Raw genomic sequence first — 7,894 nt, 5'->3', positions numbered from 1 at the left:
CACCAAGTGGTGAAATCCTGTGAGAAGAGAGGGAGGAAAAAAAGTGACTTGATGTGAGGCGATATCTGACGGACGTGACTGATAGATGGCCGATGCGACAATGACAACACGATAACATTACAAAAAATAAAAACATGTTGGACGAGGGATGGACATGCCGCCAAAATAGCAGTGACATGTCATCCATCTAGTGGTGCACCCCCCCCAAGAGGCGACACATATTGCCCAAGGGGCAGCACCCGTTGCTTGAGGGCAGTGTGCGATGCCCAAGCCTATTGCGCACAGGTGGCACTCGCCACATGGAGCCGCACACCTATCTGTGTGGCTTGCACCCCACATAGATGAGACATGCGCACAGGCGCATGTCCTGTATTGGCAGTCCACGCGCGTGCATGTACGTACAGCTCATGGGGCAGCCTGCGTAGACGAGGAAAATTTTCTGCAACCTTTTCGTGAGATTTTTTCGCCGTCTTCCTTTTCCATTTTTATTGAAATCTTTTAAAATTTATTAAATAATTAAACAATTAAAATAAATAAGCAATTATTTAATTAAATAAATAACCAATATATTAGTTTGTAAAAATATAAAAATTAAATTTAAATCTTATTTCATTCAAATATCAAAATATAAAATTTAAAGAGTAAGTGGTCTTAGGGCCAGAATAATTAGAGGTTTTACACAACAATTAAGCGCAAAGGTTTTAGGGTATTACATTTACGAAGTGTGGGTTCAATGGTGTTAAAAACCCATGACAAGAATAAAATTAATGGTCCACCAATCTTCAAGTTCTGGTGAATCATCATATGGTTTTTTGATGGTTTCATTAATGAAACCATATTTCTTCTTGGCTCATCATGTAGTACTGATGTTATCCTAGCCAAGCTAAAAACAATCTCGAAAGTCTAAAAAGAGTGCTGAGAGATGAAGCCACCATATAGGAAGGAGGAATCCTATAAATTGAGAGAATACCGTGAAGTGTTAACAACCTGCGAGCAAGTGGTAACCTGCGAAAGAGGAGTGTTGCACACACAATGTACATACATGTAGCCAAGGAGCCACATGCCCGCAGGCTAGCATGCAAGTGCATCTGCACACCCAGCACACCGGTACAGCACGTGCTCAGGGCCTGCGAGAAAGCATATTCCTTATCTATGAAGGATTCCCGCAATTCTCACTCCATGATGGACTTTGTTTCTTATAAAAAGAAGGATCTTTAAATCAGCCCAAAGGCAAGGAGATTTTAGGCCCAACAAACAGCCAAAAGAAACTTAAGGTCATGGGATTAAAAGGTATGAAGCAAGCCTTGAGCTTGAGATTTGAGGCCCAATAAAACAACCAAAAGGAACTCAAGGTCATGGGATTAAAAGGAATGAAGTCCTCAGGCTTGAGAAAGTGCATGACATGAAAGTAGGCTTAGGGTAGGCCCAAAGAGAATGCACACTTGACCCAAGTGGCCATGAGAGGCGAGGACAGCACGTGGCATGCATGTGAATGCCCTTGTTCACATGTGCGGGCCATCATATATGCGGGAGGGACAACCCGCACTAGCGTGACTCTCTACGACGTGAAAGGCCTTGATCGCGTGTGGAGAAGCTCCTACCCATGCAAAAAGAAGTATAGCCAGGGGAGGAGACTTTTTATCCTTGTTTATCACATATTTATATTCCTTTTTGCAGCCAAAGAAAACATTAACACATTGGATAATTCAAGCGAGGAGTTATCCATAATTGGTCAAGGAAGAGAAGTATATCTAGATTAATATTTTATTATTTTAAATTATTTTTTTATTTTTTAGATATTATCTTTAAGTGTATTTAATTATTATTTTAAGATTCAGATTAAGGTAGACTAGGATTTAGATAGAATTTAAGTCTTTGATTTTGTTTAGAACTATCCAAGTGAAAGCTTATATAAAGGCCTCACCCTAGGTTATAACAACAATTCAACAAGTTCAATTTAGTTAATAAAAGTTTAAGTTTGATTCTTTATAATTACCTTTACTAATTTGTGAGTGTGGGTATTCTTCAAAGGAGGTTGCTTCAACCATCTTTTTGAGTCGAGGACTCTGAATATTCTTATCAGATAAGTCTCACATCTTTTTTATTCCTTATTTTAATTTTCAATTACCTTAATTTGCATTAAAATTGCTGAATGTGGTTTAAATAGAGAAGATTTAGTTAGGGAATTAAGTTTATACATGCTAGTGTATATGTGGGTTTATGATTAAAGTGTTTTGATCCTAGAGCATTCTCGCGTCAATTGATATCAGAGTTTAGGCACCTATTTGAGCTTGTTATCTCTAAATTGCTTTACATCTTGTGTTTGCATAATTAGCAATCAAAACACTTGTTAATCTATTGTGTTGTATTCCACTTGAAATTATCCAATTGTTCTTTCAAATGGCAGTTTGTTCATCTAGTTAGTCAAAAAAATTTAAAATCAAAACAAAAATCGATTACATATCATAAGGAAACTTGGCATTCTGTTTACATTAACTAAGTAAAGGAAGATTAACTGCCCACCAGTGTGATGAAAACCTTCGTTTTCAAAGAAATATTACCTCACCTACCAGGTGTGCGCAAAAACCTTTATTTTGCATTGCATCCAGTGAAGGAAGATTACCGCACCATAAAAGGTGCACATAAACCATTTGCTTCATATTTAATTCATAGCATTGCATATTTAGGCTTAGGAAAAATAGCACACCTTTTCCAATCATGTGTTTAATTTTGAGCTTCTAGAATCAAGATTCTTTTAGTATTCCTTGCAAGTGTCTTTAAGACTAATGCGTAAGTCTTAATTTAAGAAGATTTTATTTTGAACACTCAATTTGAGGGAAAAAAGTTGAGTGTTGAGAGGTTGTAAGGCAAAATACAAGAGCTTGCGAGAGACTGTTATTTCCCACTAACCTTTTTGTAGATTTTTGAAGAATTCGCCGAACTACAATATAGTGTGCAAAAACTCTAATATCTACTTGACGACCAGAGGGAAGTAATGTGAGAGACACTAAAGGAAGTAGAGTGGGAGAGACAAAAAAGGATCATTTTGACTTTCGAAACCTCACACAATGTAACAACCAAAAAGCTTAACCCCCGAATTTACCCTCTACTTGAACCAAAATCAATAAATTTGATTGCAAACCAAGGTAACTAGAAAAAAAAACAAAAGAAATAGAAAAGATGTTACGACTTACCTGATAAGTCACTAACTCCTTGGCTCAATAAAGTTGTCTAAAGGTCCATAGCTTAACGCTTGAACAACACTCTCAAAATTAGCAAAGCTAATTTAGAAACACAAAGCTTTCAATTTTATTATTAAGAAGATTGTAAGTTGTTATTACAAACTTAATGGTGAAGCATTTTTATAGATTTTAATTTTCTAATATGATTAGAAGTAGGATTACATATTCCTACTTGAATTCTTAAACTTAATTAGACTAGGAAACAACAACAATATTAATTAAAATAATTTATCTTAATTTAAATCCCAAAATAATAATAAAATGATCCTAAGGAGAAGAATTAACAGTAAAATATTAATTAGATATTAATATAATATTTAATAGATAATTCTCATTCCTTTTAACATATTTTCCATGTGCTTTAATTCTTCATGTAGACTTCAATTTGTAGTAGAATCTTCCTTGAAAAATAAGCTATTAAAAATAAATGGGAAAATAGGCAAAGGTGGAATCCTTCTTGGCATCAAACTCCCATATGCACACCCCACCTGTGTGGCCGTGTATTCCTATATACGTGTGGGTATCTGCATGTGTGGCTTCCCATACGTGCGGCCTTCTGTGAAAGCACAACTCCCATATGTGTGGCTATGCGTGTGTATCCTGCTTCTTTGGTACAAACATGTTTTCCCGTGTGCGGGCAAGGGCCTCCAGTGCATGCAACTTGTTTTCTCACGCAGGAAAGGTTCCTGCAGGGGTGGATATTCTTTCCCGCACATGCGGCTACCTCACATGTGTTCATGTTGCCCAATAACATGACCCATCCATGGTTATCAGCCTCATTTAGCCGAGAGTCCTTGATGCCTTCTCGAGTTGGGTCAAAAGTTAGTTTTTCTGTTTGCTTTATGATCCTTCAAGCCCATGACGTGTCTCTTGGGCCTTAAGTCTTCTCTGAATAAACTTGATTCATTCTTTAGAATAATCATAATTAGAAAAGTGGTTAGAGATGTAGATATTTTCCTTTTTGAGATGATCTCGTTTAGGAAACAAAAAATATAGAACTACTTGCTTGTTTAGAATAAAACCTGCGAAAATACTAATATTTGCATAATTCCTCCTTAATACGAGATTGCATCTCTGAAACTAAACTTGAGCTATTTGGGATCACATCATCTCTCTCTTTTTTAAAAAGATTCACCCTTGAATCTTAGTTTTCATCAAAAGGAAAATGATTAGTGATAACAATAGAACACACATGATACTTACCTGATATGTTTACTTTATTGTTGACGTCTTTCATGACTTGAATTACTATTCCTCCAATATCCAGATCAAGCTTTCGTGACGCAACCTCCATACTTGTTACCTGTAAGAGAAAGACAACAAAACTTGACAAAGAGGGGTTAAGGTTAAAATAGGCCTCCTTATACCTGAGTACAATTAAATTTGTCCTTTCACAAAAAGCATTCTTCAATATTTTCTCCCTTTCATCAAAAAATCTTTTTCTTTTCTCTCTCTTACTCTCACTCAATGGACCATATTTATTTTTGTTTTTGGCTTTTTTTTCCCTCACTGGGCTATTTTAATTTTTCTTAGTCTTTTTTAGCCTCAATGGGTCATTATTTTTCCTTTCATCCTCTTCTCTCTCATTTTTTTCCTTTTTGAATATTCATCAAATGACCTCTTAATTTTGATTTGATCTTTATGTGCATCTTTTGGTGATAGGGGTATGAGGACATGGTTTAGATTATCCTTTCGTAATGAATAATAGTTGGTAGGGCAGTTATGTTGTACTTGCTTATCAAACTATCAAGATCTCCCAAGTATCAGATGATTGGCATGCATAAGTACAATATCATAATATATCTAGTCGTTGTAATTTTCGATGAAGAACGGTACCATGACTTGTTTGGTAACTTCAACTTCTCCACACTTGTTTAACCAACATAATCGATAGGATTAGGATGTTTGGTGTATGTTAACCCCGACCTTTCTACAAATAGAGTGCTTGCCACATTAGCACAATTACCACTATCAATGATTGTTCCACATACCTTGCCATTGATAAGAAATTGTGTGTGGAAGATGTTCTCCCTTTGTTCGTTGTCCTCTCCTTGGGCTTTCATGTTTAGGACCTTTCGGACAACAAAGAAATGACAATTAATTTGCTGAAACGTAATGAATTTCCTACAAGGTAAAGGTCAATCAGGAAAATCTCTATCTCACCTTCACTCGTGCTTATCTCACAATCCCTTAACACGTATGTTTCTTTCATTAAGTTAAGCATTTGGAATTGAATATCCTTAATCAAGACCTACATGTTAGCCTCAAAGACACTGGCAAAGATTCCTAAAGGAATACTGACTCTAAAACTAAAAATTTAAGCTCATAGATGAAGAATTGTGATGCTTGAAACAATGCAGTTGTAATATTAAAAATTAAATATAAAGCAAACGATTTTCGCTCATAATGGTGAGGTAGTCTTCTTTTGCTTTATGCAACAGAATGAAACAAAGGTTTTCGTGTGCACCGGGTAGGTGAGGTATTCTTTCTTTAACACTTTAAAGGTTTTTATCACACTGGTAGGCGATTATTCTTCATTTGTTTTAGTTTAATGCAACAATAGAATGTCAGATTGCCTTATGCTGTGCAATCGATATATTTTTGTATTTTCTAATTTTTTTTTAACTAATTGAACAAACAAGTGATCACTTGAATTGAGCGGATAGGATGAATTTAAGTGATATGCAATAACGAACTAGCAATCAAAATTTTTGAATTATTAATTTATGCAACTCAAAGATGCTAAAGCAGTTGAAGATAGTAGGTTTATTAGGAGCCTATACTTTGATACCAAATAATGTAGGAGTGATAGGGAAGAATCGCTTTGACTCCTGGAACCTCACACAATGTAATAATCATAAAGATTAACCACCTAATTTACTCTCCATACTTGAACCACAATTAATAAATTTGATTGCAAATCAAGGTAATTGGAAAAAAATAAAAGGAATAGAAAAGACGTCATGGCTTATCTAATAAGTCAATTTTGAATCCTTGGCTCAGAAAAGCGGTCTGAAGCTTCTTAACTTGAAAATGCTTGAAAAACACTCTCAAAACTAGCAAAGCTAACTTAGAAGCAAAGCTAACTTAGAAGCACAAAGCTTCAAATTTTATTAATCGAAAAATTGTAAGTTTTAAATACAAGCGTAACGGTGAAGCCTTTTTCTAGACTTCAATTTTCTAATACTACTAGAAGTAGGATTACATATTCCTACTTGAATTCTTAAACTTTATTAGACTATAAAACAACACAAAATATTAATTAAAATAATCTATCCTAATCTAAATTCTAAAATAATAATAATAATACATAATCCTACGAATAGGAATTAACAATAAAATATTAATTAAATATTAATATAATATTTAATAGATAATTCTCCTTCGTTTTACCATATTTTTCATATGCTTTAATTCTTCATATAGACCTCAATTTTTAGTAGAGTCCTTCTTGGAAAATTAGTCATAAAAAACACATGGAAAAGTTGGCAAATGTGGAATCCTTCTCGACATTAAACTCCCATCCATATGCCCCACCTGCACGACCATGTATTACTGCATGTGTAAGGGTATCTGCGTGTGTGGCTTCCCATGCGCACAACCTTGTTTGCATGCATTGCTCCCATGTGCACAGCTTCTTGTGTGTGTCCTATTTCTTCTGCATAAACATGTTTTCCTGCGTGCGAGCAAGGGACTCCTACGTGTACAACTTGCTTTTTCATACAAGAAAGGTTCTTGTGGGTGTAGATGTTCTTTCCCACACATGTGGCTGCCCCGAATGTGTGCATGTTGCCCAATAACACGACCCATCCTTGGTTGTCGGCCTCTTTTGGGCGAGAGTCCTTGATACCTTCTTGGGTTTGGCCAAAAGTTGGTCTTTCTACTTGCCTTGTGATCCTTCAAGTCCATGAAGTGTCTATTGGGCCTTAAGTCTTCTTTGAATAAACTTAACTTATTCTTTAGAATAATCTTAAATAGGAAAGTGGTTAGAGATGTAGATACTTTCCACTTCTAGATGATCCCATTTAAGGAACACAAAAAATCTATAACTGTTGGCTCGTTTAGATCGGAACATGCAGGAATCCTGATTTCTATGGGATTCTTCCTTGATGCGAGATTGCATCCCCGAAACTAAACTTGGGCCATCTGGGATCACATCAGGAAGAGATGTCCTGGTCATGCAATGTTGAGTTGGAAAGCCCTTCTAGTCAAGAGCTCCCACAAAGATCGAATACCTTATCATGAAAAGTTCAAAAGAAGGAGAGGAAACCGATAGCCAGGAGGAGTTGTGTTTAGTTACTAATTTTTTTTGTTTCCAATGATGATATCTTGTAGGATTCTGGAAGACAATCTCTATTCAAGAAAGGCAAGATTTAAGGATGAATCTTTTTGAAAAAGGGGAAGATGATGTGATCCTAGCCAAGCCAGAAGCAATCCTAGAAGTCCAAGTAGAGTCCCGAGAGATGAAGTCCCCGTGCGAGAAGGAGCAATACCATAAATTGGGAGAATTCCACAAAGTGCAAAGAACCCACGAGTAAGTGGCAGCCCACGGGGAAGTTGTTTGCATGCAACAAAGCACAAGGAAGGGAGAACCACGTACACAATGTGCACGCACATAACTAGGAAGCCCTGCACGTATGGACCAACATGCA

Source organism: Carica papaya, chromosome 8 (genome assembly GCF_054855325.1).
Source record: "Carica papaya isolate Zhongbai chromosome 8, ASM5485532v1, whole genome shotgun sequence".
Taxonomy (NCBI): Eukaryota; Viridiplantae; Streptophyta; class Magnoliopsida; order Brassicales; family Caricaceae; genus Carica; species Carica papaya.
This window is presented reverse-complemented; position numbering follows the sequence as displayed.